Source organism: Mustelus asterias, chromosome 3, assembly GCF_964213995.1.
Source record: "Mustelus asterias chromosome 3, sMusAst1.hap1.1, whole genome shotgun sequence".
NCBI classification, from domain to species: Eukaryota; Metazoa; Chordata; class Chondrichthyes; order Carcharhiniformes; family Triakidae; genus Mustelus; species Mustelus asterias.
The window spans coordinates 58,637,911-58,654,908 of NC_135803.1; the positions used below are offsets into that span (position 1 = coordinate 58,637,911).

At 44.3% G+C, this 16,998-nt stretch overlaps 1 protein-coding gene across 2 annotated transcripts in view; it reads right to left on the reverse strand.

The window, feature by feature from the left end:
- si (sucrase-isomaltase) overlaps positions 1-16,998 on the reverse strand; it is a 280,056-nt gene that overhangs the window by 194,344 nt on the left and 68,714 nt on the right. Inside the window, exon 2 of one of the 2 annotated variants that reach the window (XM_078209034.1) lies at positions 2,718-2,825. The exons of the other annotated variant lie outside the window; for it this stretch is intronic. The gene's annotated coding sequence lies outside the window, so the exon portion shown is untranslated. The remainder of the gene's footprint in view (positions 1-2,717; positions 2,826-16,998) is intronic. 2 annotated transcript variants of the gene reach the window in all.

The following is a 16,998-nucleotide window of genomic DNA, read 5'->3' on the forward strand; positions in this document are numbered from 1 at the left end:
GGTTGGAGACATCTGCTCGGATTGCAGAGGAACTTGCAGAGGGAGGATCCAGATATTATGGTCCTCGTAGGTACCAATGACATAGGTAGAAGTAGAAAGAGGTTTTGCTTAGAGAGTATGAGCAACTAGGGGATAAATTAAAAAGCATAAGCTCAAAGCTCATGCCCCTGTCAACATCAATGTGGACAAAGTAGAAATGTCTAGAGCTTCAAGTTTTTAGGTGTCCGGATCACCAACTACCTGTTCTAGTCCCCCATGCTGACATTATAGTTAAGAAAGCTCACCAATGCCTCTGCTTTCTCAGAAGACGAAGGAAATTTGGCATGTCTGCTACGACTCTCACCAACTTTTACAGATGCATCATAGAAAGCATTCTTTCTCGTTGTATCACAGCTTGATATGGCTCCCGCTCTGCCCAAGACCACAAGAAACTATAAAGGTCGAAGCCCAGTCTATCACTCAAACTATAAATGAACGAAGCCCAGTCTATCACTCAAACCTGCTCCCATCCATTGACACTGTCTACACTTCCTGCTGCCTTGGAAAAGCAGCCAGCATAATCAAGGACTCCACATACCCCAGACATATTCTTTTTCATCTTCTTCCATCGGGAAAAATATACAAAAGTCTGAGGCCACATACCAACCGAGCTTCTTCCCTGCTGCTGCCAGATTTTTGAATGGACTTACCTCACATTAAGTTGACCTTTCTCTACACCCTAGTTGTGACTATAACACTACACTCTACACTCTCTTTTCCTTCTCTATGAATGGTATGCTTTGTCTGTATAGCGCACAAGAAATAATACTTTTCACTGTATACTAATACATGTGACAATAAATCAAATCAAATCAAGTCAAAGGTGATAATCTCTGGTTTGTTACCTGAACCACAAGCAGTAAAGTAGGACAGATAAGATTAGAGAGTTGGATGCATGACTCAGCGATTGGTGTGGGAGAAGTGTGTTTCACCATAGGGCACTGGCACTGCTGGGGAAAGCGGGAGTTGTGGAATTGGGATGGTCTTCACTTGAATCATGACATGGGCAGTATTCTAGCGAGTTGTCTAACTAAGGGAGTAGAGAGGGCTTTAAATTAAATAGTGGGGTTGAACAATCAAGATGCGATAAATTAAAGAGAAAGAACAAAGCAAGACAGCAAGGTAGCAATAAGAAAATTGATCATTTAAATGTGGCAGGAAGGGACAGAGAGTACCAACAGATAAAACCAGAGGTAGTGAAAATACTTAAATAAAGGCACTCTATCTGAATGCACATAATATTTGCTATTCTAATGTGGTAACCTAATTCTTAAGACAATAAAGCAAGAAAAATGACAAACATGTACAGCAATGAGAGTTGCTAATATCAGGCAACATCTAGGTTTGAACCAGAAGCAACTTCATTTCCACTAAAGTTCTCTATACTGAACTATACTTCCACACAATTGACACTGCAGTGGAGAGAACAAGCATAGGTTGGTGACTGATTTGCAGAACAGCTCCATTCAGCCCACAAGTAGGAACAGGAGATGCAAAACCTATCCTTTTTCTTCCACTCTCCTCACTGTCCAAGGCCCCAAACACTCATTCCAGGTTAAACAACAATTTCTGTGTACTTCTTTCAAATTAGCATTTGTATTTGCTACTCATAATGTGATCTGTTCTACACTGGGAAGACCAAATGCAGGTTGGGTGAACCCTTTGTGGAATACTACTGTTCAATCTGTAAACAGAATTGTGAATTTCCAGTTGTGTGTCTTTTCAATTCTCCACCTTGCGCTCATGCTGATCTCTGACCTCATTATCCTGCAGTGTTGTAATGAGACCATAAGACATAGGAGCAGAATTAGGCCACCAGGCCCATCGAGTCTGCTCCGCCGTTCAATCATGGCTGATATTTTTTTCATCCCTTTTCTCATCCTGCCTTTTCCCCATAACCCCTGATCCCCTTATTAATCAAGAACCTATCTATCGCTGTCTTAACGACACTCAATGACCTGGCCTTCACAGCCTTCTGCGGCAAAGAGTTCCACAGATTCGCCACTCTCTGGTTGAAGAAATTCCTCCTCATCTCTGTTTTAAAGGATCGTCCCTTTAGCCTAAGGTTGTGCCCTCTGGTTCTAGTAATGAAGCTCAATGTAAGGTCAAGGAACAATATCTTATTCTTTGATCAGGCACTTTACAGTCTTTTAGATTCAACACTAAGTGCAACAATTTCAGGCCATCATCTCTGCCCCCATTTTGTTTCCATTTTCTTTGCAGGTTTTAGTTTCAACTTGTTTTTGCTTTCAGAAAGTGGAAGAATACAAGAGCCCAAGAAATAGGAGGAGGAGTATACTAGTACAGCTGTTTATCATTCTGTTGTTCACACCTACTCCAGGCACATCTTTTGTTTCCTTACTTGTTCCATTACTTTTCCCTTTGGTATTGTATGACTAAATCTTTTGTCTAATTGCTCCTGTTTTTCCAACATCACAGAGCTTCCCCTTTCTTCTTTTCCCTACCTCTCCCCATTTCACTTAATCAACATCTATTCTATCTCTAACTTCTCCATTTGGATGAAAGTTAACTCTATTTCTCTCTCCACAGATGCTGCCTGATCTGCTGAGAATTTCCAGCGTTTTCTGTTCTTATAATGAGCGGATAGCCTGGCAAAGACCCGAAAGGAGCAACATTGATTAAATAAAGCAAAGGTGAACATAGGAATAAACACTTACTTTTGATGAAGTGTTCCTCCTGTTCCAACGTGTGTCCGTCAGGACAGGATACTGAGTGACGATCAGCAAATTTGGGATTTAATTTTGAATCCTGACCAACACTTCCTGCTGTAAAATGTGAATTACACTGTGCTACATAACTAATTAGATGGAAAGTGCACACACAGGACAATAAACGTATCATAAATAACCTTTCTCCTCTCCTTTGGTCTCCATGGACTCAGATACAGATAGAAAGTTAAAAGATTGCGTGTAAGCTTAATATATTATGTATTATGTGATCTATAGACAAACAAGTAATGTTGGAGGAATCATTTAATGTTTACTACGTTAAAATGTAGCTGTTCACGATAGTAACTGTTAATTATTTATCCTTAGTTAAATGCTGGCTGTTGGTCTTGAATCTTCCTGCATTTTAAAGGATCATTATTTCATTACCATGTTAGGACATTGGCTTCTGTGCTTCTTTTTAACCATAAAATACTAATGTTAAAGTATCAATTAAAGCCTGAGAGTGTTATTGTGATGACAAAGGATTTATTTTTGTAAACTTCCACAGATTTTTAAGATTTGTATGCTGATTGCTGTTTTAACCATGCTTCTGCATCAATAGGCATCATTTGGAATACCACGTAAGATTTTATTGATTTAAATTTGGCCAATTTATCTTAATGTGGAGATGCCGGCGTTGGACTGGGGTAAACACAGCAAGAAGTCTAACAACACCAGGTTAAAGTCCAACAGGTTTATTTGGTAGCAAACACCACTAGCTTTCACTAGCAGACCTCCCACTCCACCTGACGAAGGAGCAGCACGCTCCGAAAGGTAGTGGCGTTTGCTACCAAATAAACCTGTTGGACTTTAACCTGGTGTTGTTAGACTTCTTACAATTTATCTCAGGCATGGACACATCTCCTCACAACGCAACACAATTTTCCCACTAAATTGCACTCTTACCTGAAGAGTTCAAAAAGACAGATAATACAAGAAAGACGGCAGAATCTGCTCATTGGAGTTTTGACAATTTAGGACTTAATAAATTGCAGGAAAATCCCTGCCAATGGCCTGACCATACATGGTCCCTAAGCCCAGTGGTTAGCACTGCTGCCTCACAGCTCCACAGACCTGGGTTATATAGACATAGAATCTAGAAGCAGGAATAGGCCATTTCACCCTTAAAGCCTGCTCTGCCATTCATTTTGATCATGGCTGATCATCAGATTCAATATCCTGATCCCACCTTCCCCCCATTTCCCTTGATCCCTTTAGCCCAAAGAGCTAAATGTATCTAATTTCTTCTTGAAATCAGACAACGTTTTGGCGTCAACTACTTTTTGTGGTCGCGAATTCCACATATTCACAACTCTCTGGGTGAATAAATTTCTCCTCATCTCAGTTCTAAAAGATATCTTATTATCAAACAATGATCCCTAATTCTGGACTGGGGAACATTCTTTCTACATCTACCCTGCCTAACCCTTTTAGAATTTTATAAGTTCCGATGAGATCCCCTCTCACTCTTCTAAACTCCAGTCAATATCGTCCTAACTGACTTTAGTCTTTCCTCATATGATAGAAATGCCATCCCAGGAATCAGCCTGGTAAATCTTTGCTGTACTCCCTCTATAGCAAGGATATCCTTCCTCAGATAAGGGCACCAAAACCACACACAATATTCCAAGTGTGGCCTCACCAACGCCCTACCCAATTGCAATAAAACATCTCTCTATTCCTATACTCAAATCTTCTCGCTATGAAGGCCAACATACCATTAACCTTCTTTACTGCCTGCTGTACCTGTGTGCTTACTTTCAGTGACTGATAAACGAGGATACAAAGGTCTTGCTGAGTATCCACCTCTCTCAATTTACCCCCATTTAAATAATAATCTGCCTTTTTATTATTGCTACAGAAGTGAATAACCTTACATTTATCCACATTATACTGCATCTGACATGCAAATGCACACTCACTCAGCCTGTCCAAATCATGCTGAAGTATCTCTGCAACCTCCTCACAGCTCACCCTCCCACCCAACTTTATATCATCTGCAAATTTGGAGATAATACATTCAGTTCCCTCTTCCAAATCAATAATATATCATGTGAACAGGTGGGATCTCAGCACAGATCCCTGTGGTACCTCACTAGTCACTGCAAGCAGAGAAAAAAACATTTATGCCAACTCTTTGCTTCCTTGGATTTTTATGAAGATGTGACTAGTGCGGTTGATGGAGGGGAACCGGTGGATGCGGTGTTTTTGGATTTCCAAAAGGCGTTTGATAAGGTGCCTCACAAAAGGTTGCTGAAGAAGATTGGGTCACACGGAGTTGGGGGTAGGGTGTTAGCGTGGATTGGGGATTGGCTATCCGACAGGCAGCAGAGAGTTAGAATAAATGGGTGCTTTTCTGGTTGGCAGATGGTAACTAGTGGCGTGCCGCAGGGATCGGTACTGGGGCCTCAACTATTTACCATTTATATAGACGATCTGGAGGAGTGGACTGAGTGTAGGGTAACAAAGTTTGCAGATGACACAAAGATAAGTGGAAAAGTGAATCATGTGGAGGGCGTAGAAGGTCTGCAGAGAGATTTGGACAGGCTGAGTGAGTGGGCGAGGATCTGGCAGATGGAGTATAACGCTACCAAATGCGAGGTTATTCACTTTGGAAGAAATAATAGCAAATTGGATTATTATCTAAATGGAAAGAAATTACAACATGCTGCTGTGCAGAGTGACCTGGGGGTCCTTGTGCATGAGACGCAAAAACCCAGTCTGCAGGTGCAACAGGTGATAAAGAAGGCAAATGGGATGTTGGCCTATATCGCAAGGGGGACAGAATATAAAAGCAGAGATGTCTTGCTGCATCTGTACAGGGCATTGGTGAGGCCGCAGCTGGAATATTGTGTGCAGTATTGGTCCCCTTATTTGCGGAAGGATATATTGGCCTTGGAGGGAGTGCAGAGAAGGTTCACCAGGTTGATACCAGAGATGAGGGGTGTTGATTATGAGGAGAGACTGAGCGGATTGGGTTTGTACTCGTTGGAATTTAGAAGGCTGAGGGGGGATCTTATAGAGACCTATAAGATAATGAAGGGGCTGGATAGGGTAGAGGTGGAGAGGTTCTTTCCACTTAGAAAGGAAACTAGAACCAGAGGGCACAGCCTCAAAATAAAGGGGGGTTAGTTTAGGACTGAGTTGAGGAGGAACTTCTTCTCTCAGAGGGTGGTGAATCTCTGGAATTCTCTGCCCACTGAAGTGGTGGAGGCTACCTCGTAGAATTTGTATAAATCACGGATAGATGGATTCCTGATCGGTAAGGGAATTAGGGGTTATAGGAATCAGGCGGGTAAGTGGAACTGATCCACTTCAGATCAGCCATGATCTTATTGAATGGCGGGGCAGGCTCGAGGGGCTAGATGGCCTACTCCTGCTCCTATTTCTTATGTTCTTATTTGCTAACCAGCTTTTTATCCATCTCAAGACATCATCTGCAATCCCATGCACTTTAACTTTACATAGTAGTCTGCTATGTGAGACCTTGTCAAAAGCCTTCTGAAAGTCTAAATAAACCACATCAACTGGTTCTCCTCGATCAACTCTACCAGTTACATCCTCAAAGATTCAATTCCGGCCTCAGAACACTGTCTGTGTGGAGTTTGTACATTCTCCCCGTGTCTGCATGGGTCTCCTCCAGGTGCTCCGGTTTCCTTCCACAATCCAAAGATGTGCGGGTTATGTTGATTGGCCATGCTAAATTGCCCCTGAGTGTCAGGGGGATTAGCAGGGCAAATACATGGGGTTACGGGGATAGGACCTGGGTTGTTGTTGGTGCAGTGTTGATGGGCTGAATAGCTTCCTTCTGCACTGTAGGAATTCTAGGATCATGGACCCAGTTGTGGTTTTCGAATTTGCAGTCATCAGGCCTGCCGTCCAGAGGGCCAATTGCTCTTCAGCCTCAGCAGCAAGACCAGGAGCAGAGGCTGCAAAGAGAATGGAAGAGCATCCCCATATATTGTGCAGCTTGAGTAGGTTTCTCAAACTCAATGGGCATTGGATGAGAAAGAATGGGTCACAGAAGATAAACAGCCAACCAATTCCTATCACATTAGAAAAACTTTGTCAGCAATGATGTGAATGGTATCTCCCCAGAAATACATCACATTGTTTTATAGTTGTGATAGGCCCATAAAACATAGGCTTGATTTTTCAGAATGACGCCCATCATCCAGAAAGTCAGCGGGGAACACAGCCCGCTGACTCCAACAGGCCTGCTGCCATTTTACACTTAAATGAACATTGATTGGCAACAGTTGGGACTTCTGCCATCACTTGGATGCCGGTACCATCTTGGAAAGCTGTTGGCCCATCAGATTGACTGACCGCTCTCCAGTCCATTCGGGCATAGATCTGCAGTGGCCGGAAGAGGTCCTGAGGTGTCATACCTGAGACTAAGAGCGGGATTTTACAATCTTGCTCGGGAGAGATCATCAAATCCCACCCGAGGCAAATGGAGATTTCCATTCTGCGAACCTCGTCCGCCCTGTTTTTCATAAAATTCTGGCCTAAATCCTGGAACCACTGTAAATACCAGGGGTCCCGGGGAGGAGAAGATCAGAGATCTCTTGGGGTCTACGGGGGGAGGGGGGGGGGTGTCAATATTGCTGGGTGGGCCAAAGGTCTACGGTCGGTGAGGGGAGAGCACCCACAGTCTGCAGGGGCCTTCTGATGGAGGCTTGCCATCCCCCCCTCCCCACACTCACTTCCTGTCCAAGATCGAAGGTGAGATATATTTCTGTTTCCCATCCTCAGCCATCCAGTGGCCACCACCCAAAAATTGAAGCTGCGTAGGAAACAGCCGTTAAATTGCCATTAAGTGCCCACTTAAAGGTCTTCAATCGGGAAAGAATGGGCTTCAGATCCAAGGCTCTGTCCACCTGCCACTCCCCACCCACCCTCCACACACACACACCCTCACCCCTCTCCACCCACCTCAGAGCCAATCAGGAGGGAAGCTTAAATTTCTGGCCATAAGTCACAAACAGTACAATATGAATGTTTATGAAAGGACAATGTACCATTTCTAATAGAATATTTATGATTTGACATTCCTGACAAATTTAATGCATGTGCATTGTGTACTTACTCAAGATTTTGTTTTTAATCGTAAGAACACTATTCTTCTGAATAAGCAAGGCAAATTGATAGCAATGGACAGGACTGGGAATACAAACGGTTCCCAGATTCTAAACTCTGGAGTCCAGGTACGTCCATGTGTGTCGGAGGTGGAGGGGCGGGATCTCCTGGTGAGACTTGCGGGGTAGGGGTCTTGGGGAGACTAGGAGCACTTGCAGAGGATAGATGCGTTAAGAAGGCCCCTGAGTGAACCATTCCCCCTTGCCTTCGAGACCTGAACAAGATGGCCTGCCATTTAACGACCTCAATTGGAGAAAGGACATTCAAGACTTAGTCCACTCCCACTCCTCTGTAAATTTGCAAACAGCTCAGGGCAGCCAAGAGGAGGGATGAGGAAGGCCAGCTGGGGGGATTTTACAGATCCCCCCCCCCCCCCCCCCCCCCCCGCCGCCGCAAAACCACCAGCAAGGGGACCACAAAACTTGTTTTTGGTCTCTTGCCTGTGTATTTAGTTTTTCAAGGTTGACTGAGTTATCACTAAGGGCTGGATTTTAATTTGTTGACCTCCTCATTATGGGGAGGCAGCAGCTTATCAGGAATTCTAAAGTTTCAGCAAATCATTTCCAGCATTTCGTTTTTAAACACAATTGCATCAGATTTCAGGATTTCCAAGTGAACAGGTACGATGACGGCTGGCGGTACAGTGGCACAGTGGTTAGCACTGTTGCCTCACAGCGCCAGGGACCCGGGTTCGATTCCCAACTTGGGTCACTGTCTGTGTGAAGTTTGCATGTTCTCCCTGTGCCTCCGTGGGTTTCCTCCGGGTGCTCTGGTTTCCTCCACAGTCCAAAGGTGTGCAGGTTAGGTGAATTGGCCATGCTAAATTCTTCCTCGGTGTAGCCGAACAGATGCCAGAGTGTGGCGACTAGGGGATTTTCACAGTAACTTCATTGCAGTGTGAATGTAAGCCTACTTGCGACTAATAAATAAACTTTACTTTACATTAATCCATTTCAGCTCAACTATTTAAAGGATCCTGCGGAATTGTGCTTGAGACATTGTAATGGTCTTCAGACAGGGTCAGAATGGAGAAATAAAGACATCAAGTCGCAAGTCAAAACCATGCTCACTTATACCTCTCTAGATATGATGTTGTGTTCTATCAGGGTCCACAGGGAGATTCTGCACACTGCACATGCGAAAAAGAAGCCTGCCTCACAAAGCAAAAAAGATGGGGTTTCGAGGGTTCACAGAGGTCAGCAGCAGGAGTGGGGTGGATTTTTCCAGGATACAGTATCGGGAGAGATTCGGACAATGAATCGGGATGAGAAAAGTGAGCGACAAGGCATACATTCTGATTTGCGTTCTTACCTCAGACGCCCTCAGTCCATCTTCCTGAGCCTTCATCAGCACCTTATCCCTCATACCAACACATCTTAGTGATCCATCACTCCATTCTGTCCAGCGACTTCCTCATGTTGCCATCTAACCAATGAACTCTAACACACACCCTTTATTTTATGCAATGTCACACTTATCAGGGACTCTCCACAGATGTCATTCTTTTAACCTGTCACAAATATCCCATTTCTCACACTCATTAGTTTTTTTCTTACAGAATACCAGGGAGAGGCAGAGGGCTGGAGGTAGCCCTCCAGTTATCCCCACTTTGACAACTGCACTGGGGATAGGCCAGATCTCGGCCTGCCTGCCATGGAATGTGGGAAGATGGGGTCTCTGAGCTACCCGGTGACAGAATTAAATATCATACAGTCACATATGATACTCATACATGGTGTTCAATGCTCAATGTCAACATGCAGGCAATAATGACTCAGAAACTTTTCACCTTGTCAGTTCTATTTCATAAGTTTCATCTCTCTTCAGGCATGCCTCAACAGGTAGTGCAGGAAGAGGACCAAGAATTCTCAAAGGAGGTCACTCATTCTGAAGATGCACTTTCAGGTGATCGGTGCTCATCCTCCACCAGCTCAGATACAACACACACCATGGTGGGCCTGCCAAGTTATTAGCCATATGGGCAGGCTTGTGGAAGCAGGAACAACAGTGAAGTCCCTGTTGTAAATGCATAGGATCCGGATACTGAGCCTTGGGTGGATATCCAAAAAGAGAATAATTCTAGTTTTGCAGCCGAAAACATGTGATGTTCTGTCAGCCTTTCCAGAACGCTCCATTGGATGAAGAGAGGTTGCGGGAGTCTGTCTCTAGAGTGAGTGCAACGATATCTCTGGCCTTCATACAAATGGTTGTGTCCGTGGAAAGAATGACCAGCTGCATGGAGCATCGGACATGGAAGCCCACCAACAACATGTTGGCCCTTACCAATGGCCTGCACACACTTAATGCCACCTTCAGCAGGATGGAGTGTGGGAAGGCCACAAGACAGAAGATGGAAAACAGTCACATGGAAGTAGCGACTCTGCTCAAAGTTCTTTCATTTGTGACCCTTTGCCACCCCCTCAGTCAGAACTCCACCAACTGTCTTCTGGCTCAGTGAATGGGTCTGCCCCAAACAGGTGCAGATGGGGCAGTCCTTGATGAGGTCCTCATAGCCTTCAAAATCTAGAGAACATCAGCAACAAGCATCTGAGCAGAGAGGCGAGCAGCCTGTTTCCGGCTCTGCTGAAGCCACAGAGATAGCAGCAGGTGGGAATAGCAGAGAAAGGTGACAGACATGTAGTTGTACAGGGCATTCATTTGGGTGTTTAAAGTATCAGATTTCTGTTTCATTTTTGTGTATCATGAAATTGATTGTACCATTCCAGTGTCCTGTCTTGCCATTTTTGTCTGCTGGCTGTTTGCCAAGTGGTTCTGTCTTGTGAAAACTGGTGCGACACAAACTGAAAGAGAGCAATGGGTGCCTGTCAAACAGATGCACTGCGAATGGTAGGACAGCTTTTTGCTGGGGGCTGAGGAAGTGGCGGCGGTTCATTGGGTTCATAATGTGTGTGCAATGTGGCTGTACTGCCTCAGATTCACTGAATTAGGCTGTGCTGGGCATCTCTGGCAGCTGTGAGTGCAGCTAAAGATACCCTCACCACATCTCAATCCTCTTTCTCCTGTTGTTCCACCTCCTTCTCCTTCAAAGTGGTAAAGCACTAGTTATGTGCTTCCTCCTGAAGCTCCAGTCCTTGGTGCTGTGTGCAATGTCAGGTTTCTATTGTACTTTTCCTGGTGCCAGTTTGGACTTTGCACAGTTATTAGCAACTGCATCTTCAGAGGGCAGCCCTGACATCCTCCAACTCTGCTTCAAGGTATAGTTATCCCAGGAAAATTTCACTGACACAGTGGGCTGAAGGGTCTCTTCTGTACTGGATGCCTCTATGACTCTGCAGTCGGGAATGGGTTAATGAACTTTGTCACACTTAAGCATTAAGACCCAAACTCTGTGATTTTGTTGAGAACACTGCAGAGTCCATGTTTTTGTCAGAGTTCGGTGTTTTTCATGTCTGTGCCAGATAAAAGAAACAGCTATTCCTCTGTCTCCATTTGTTATCAAGAAATGCGATTAACCCAGCTCAAAATAAGCTAAACAGTCTCCATTTTCATGTACCTTTGTTTAACACGATGAAGTTGACATGTATGCCTTCTGTCTTTGTATAACCATAGATTCATATATATATATATATTCATCATATGTTATTCATCTTATCCTGATATAAAGTATTATACAAACCTGTATGTAGATTAGTTAATTTGTTTGTGCAAAACCTGTGATGTTGTTTCAAGGATATAAATGACGAACAGTCATGGCCTTGGAGATCGAACAAACTACGCAGAGGAAGATACTGCTAATACAACAAGAATCTCACCATGAACAATGACAGACATCTTAGAGAATTGCAATGTAATGAGGGCGGGGCCCGGGTCATATATAAACTCTGTTCTTCCTTGTGTTCGATGAGAAGGCTGGGGGTCCACTGTTAGGAACCTCACTTCTCCCACAATTGTGAAAATAAACACTGCATTTTGAACCACTAATAGTGTCAGAGGTTTTTTACCTACAACAACTCCATGACATAATGAATGCATCACAGCTGCATGATGATCTTTTGATGGTTGCAGACCAGCTAAACATTGTCAGGGAGATATCCCCTTTGGTTGAGGTTTCCAGGGTGATCAGTGGTACCACATGTGTGCAAGCGAGGACTCCCTGGAAGAGTGGGTAGCCAGGTAGAGTGGTGAAGCTGAACTCCTGCTCATTCTGACTGGCCTCATAGATTAAGTGTTTGTTGCTGGCCCCTGAGAAACACAGCAATGTGCAATGCACTTGTGGGCAGTGAATTGTGAGATTCTACAAATGTCACCAGCAGATCTCTGGAAGGAGCCATCGGTGAAGAAATTAGAAATTGGGGGCTGTGGTGACTTTGACAGCCATTGGCAATGTGTGCCTTTGTGGCCCACTGAGCAGATTTTAACTCAGAGGCTGCAAATGCTGACAATTACCTGAACATCCAGAGGCAATGATACTCCGTCAAGACCAAAGCAGCAAAAATGCAATCTCAAGATAAGTCTACAAGCTAAAACCTTTCACTTAGGTGAGGAAGCAGGTGTGATATCTTAACATTTGAAGCAGTTCTTTCCTGTCAATTGTTCTGCCCTGTCAAATCCCTTGATCCTCTTATTTTCCTGGTGAATTTGAGGACAGTAGTAAGAGTTTTAGCAACACCAGGTTAAAGTCCAACAGGTTTATTTGGTAGCAAATACTATTAGCTTTCGGAACGCTGCTCCTTCATCAGATGGAGTGGAAATGTGCTCTCAAACAGGGCACAGAGACACAAAAATCAAGTTACAGAATACTGATTAGAATGCGAATCCCTACAACCAGCCAGAATTTGAGGAAACCCAGGGAATCTGTGCACACAGAGCTAAATTCATAAGTCAAAGTTAAAGAACCAGATAATAAGAAGTTTAACGTTTATTTATTAGTGTCACAAGTAGGCTTACATTAACTCTGCAATGAAGTTACTGTGAAAGTCCCCTAGTTGCCACACTCTGGCGCCTGTTTGGGTACACTGAGGGAGAATTTAGCATGGCCAATGCACCTAACCTACACATCTTTGGACTGTGGGAGGAAACCAGAGCACCCGGAAGAAACTCATGCAGACACGGGGAGAACGTACAAACTTCACACAGACAGTGACCAAAGCTGGGAATCGAAACCGGGGCCCTGGCGCTGTGAAGCAGCAGTGCTAACCACTGTGCTACTGTGCTGCCCAGAGTCTTACATATTTCAAATAATTGTCCACAGGAGTTTCCCACCATCTGTAGCTTCCACTAGCTGTAGATCCCACCAACTATAGATGCCACTCAAGTTAAAGGCAGAAGTCGGTGAGTTCCTGAAGGCTTCCTGACACGCTGGCAAAGTCAGCTGTTGTAACTTAATGCCCACTCATAAACCCAACCACATTGTCAATTTAACAACCCCCCCCCCCCCCTTAATTAACTTAGACTTAGTTCAAATCATCAGCTAACTAATGCCCACGGAATGTACATGTACAGAGGATCAAGCCTGATCAGATGGCCTTCGTTTAATTGATAACATTTACCATTGTTTAAGTTTAAAATATGGATGTTCTACTTGAGTTCATTTCAAATCAAACAATTAAGCTAACTATTTTCAACCTGTCTTTCTCGGAACTTTCTGCTTCAAGCTGCAGCTTCTGTTGCTGTCAAAGTCATGACAGCCTTTAATTTCTAATTTCTTCACCTCTGGCTCCTTCCAGAGATCTGCTGATAACATTTGCAGAATCTCACAACTCACTGCCCACAAGTGCATCACACAGGTCACTGTTACCATGTTTCCCAGGGCCAGCAATCATATAAACTTCTTAATCGATGAGGCCAGTCAGAATGAGCAGGAACTCAGCTTTGCCACTTTATCTAGCTACCCACAGGTATTTTTTAAGGTATCTGATATCCTACTTCATTTCCTCGCTGTTCCCAGTTAGAAAAAGATTGAAGACTTTCCAACGCAGGAATTTATCAGTTAAGGAGACAAACCACCAAATTACTTAGATTGAGTCCATGGGCCCCATTTTACCATTTTGATTCTAAGCGCTGAGCGGACTTGAAACTGGGAGTGTTTTAGATCCGACTTTTAGACACATTCTCAGGCGCCCTTATACCCACTCTGCCTGAAAAAATATCAGCGATTCCGAATCGTGCTGCAGAGGCCTGTGGGCGGGGTTTAACGCACCCAAAATCCTACAGCTCCGATTGGCACCTCCAACTGCACATGCGCAGAGAAAAAAGGATATAATCCGGCTCCCCTGTCACATTGCTCATGGGCCGGTTAATGCCTCCACCTGGCCCCCACAGACATTTCCTCACCCCCATAGCATTACTGACCCCCTTAATCCCCACCCCTTCCGCCACCCAGACTGATCGCAGGCCCCTCCCCCTTCCCACTCACTGATCACAGGCAGAGTGGCAGCGGAACCCCCTATCCGCCCCCCCCCAAACCGATCTCAAGCAGAGAGCCGTCAGACCCACCTTCATTCCCCCACCACCGATCTCAAGCAGAGAGCCATCGGACATTCGACACTTTCCGCTTCACTACCTGGAGCGCCCTAATCGGACTTTTGCAGAGCATGTCTGTTTCGCGCCGAATCTGGATGGGCAAATGCGGTGGTAAAGGGGGAAGTGCCAGTAAAGTTGGGCGTGCAGCCCATTAAGTCAATTTAAATGCATGCAAATGTATTTAAATGGCCCTCACACCCGTTTCGAGCGCGGTCTCAGTCGTAGCCATTTTCGGGCTTTGGTAAAGGTGGAACCGGCGCAAAGGCAGGCGCGGATCGCGCTACTCGCCTCACTTGTGCCCCGAAAATGGGCACATCCTGATGGTAAAATCAAGCTCTGTGAATAGCAATATCAAGGTTAGCACCTTAACTGCCTATGCCCTTGACTCCTTTGACAGTGGGTTAAAAATTAAAATTAGAAGCAAATATTTTACAAACTTTGTTTTCTTGTAAAAATCATAAAACAAGGCAATCAAATTTTACTTCTCTCCCTTTAAAGTTCCTGTTCTCTTGGGGCTCCCTCAATGAGTGCTAACTTTAACATTAAATCCAAAGCAATCTGATTCAATAGTTTCCATTTTTAAAAATTTACTTCTTTTAACTATTATCTCCAGTAAAAACAATTCACAGCATCTAAGTAAAGATCAAAGTAAAAATCTAAGTAATGATAAGGTTGATAAATCTTGGCGATAATTTGCCTGTGCCTGTTATCCAATTTTCAATATAAATAAATGAGGTTTACAGGGGTCCTCAGTTTGGGAGGTCAGCTCTCCACCTGAAACAAGTAAGAGTGCAAATGTATATGAGCTGACAAGGCTTTCACTGCGGTTTTAGGCATTGGCACCATTTTGGTTGCTATCCACATTGCTGTCACCAGTTTCTCAAACCACTGGCACCAACCAGTTGGGAGGCTGCCATTTTTGGTGTTTTAAAAAGGGACGCTGAGCCTCTGCCAGATGAAAATGCAATAAAACTGGGAGCAACCGTCAGACAGTAGAGCATTAATTGCTGCATTCAAAGGTCTCTGGTGAAATAAAAGCAAATGAGTAAGTGATGGGTACAGTGATCCCCACTATCCTGCCCAATTTTATGCCCCACCCCCCCAGTCCCACCACCACACCACAACCTGCCAATGTCTTTGTCCTTGATTATTTCCAAGATGGCCCAAGAAATAGCAGCTGCATAATCAATCCCTAGTCCATACTTGCAGTAAACAAGCACATCCGAAGCATTCACATGGAGGTTCAGACACATTAGGTAGGACTGTGGGGTTTGTTCCCATTTCAGGAATCCCTCACAAGTCCACATGGGCACAGACACATTAGCTCCACATTTTCAGATGACTCCAGCGCATTCATGAATCATAAGGCTTTCTAGGTCATTAATGTGCAAGCAGTTTGTTTATCATATTTGTACGATTTGGTTTGATTTATTATTGTCATATGTGTTGGGATACAGTTAAAAGTATTGTTTCTTGTGTGCTGGACAGACTAAACACACTGTTCATAGAGTACATGGGGGGGAAGGAAAGAAGAGAGTGTAGAATGTAGTGTTACAGTCATAGCTAGGGTGAAGAGAAAGATCAATTTAATATAAGGTAGGTCCAATCAAAAGTCTGATGGCAGCAAGGTAGAAGCTGTTCTTCAGTCGGTTGGTACATGACCTCAGACTTTAATATCTTTTTCCCAACAGAAGACGGTGGAAGAGAGTATGTCTGGGGTGCTGCCAGTTTGGCTGCCATCACATTTCCACCAATCCTCCATCCCCCACTCTTTTGGCTGAATTTCACAGAGGTGGTTCCTCAGGTGAAAAGGCAGAGGCGAATCTCTTCCAATCCAGGAAGCCAGGATGCAAATGTACGTAGGCAGGCAGTCAATTGTCCGAGCTTGTGTCTTTCCAAAAGGGAAGATGTCATCCTCCACCAGCTGTTGGTCACTCAGAGGGCTGGGACTGTACTCAGTACCTGAGCAGTGGCATCACTGGAGACTGGATCTTAAGGTGAGTGTAGAGGCCTTGCTGGGGCCTGCTAATCAGGATTACCATTGGGGCGGGAATCAGGAGGTTAGGAGGTGCATTCAAGTGAGAGAGGCCTAGATGGGGACATTACATTGGGTGCAGGGTTCCCAAACAGGAGTATTGTGGGAAAATTGCCACTTCGGAGTCAGACTTGGAGGTTTCAACAATACAGTTTTATTTAACGAAGCTTTGTGGAGAAAAGGCACTGGCACTCCGGAGTACTTTAGGCAGCTACCTTCTCTCAATGATACAATAGGAGTGGTTCATTTTTATACTTTTCAGACAATGGATAGTCCGGACATTAGCCATTTAACACATCGTTATAGCTGAGTAGGATTGATAGTTTAACACATTGTTACAGCCAGACATATACAGACATTGGCTTTTAACATCGCATTGTTTCATAGAATGGATACATTTCCTCCTTCAGCGACTATCAATGACTTAGTTTCGGTCTATACATACAGTAATTGGTTTTCCTGCATTGATATATTCCCGCTCCCGTTTGTGGCTAACCTTTTTATCAGTCCTTATTGTCCTCGATCTGTCCTTATCTTAAAAATGCCTCAAGCCCTGGCTGTTTCCTGTAG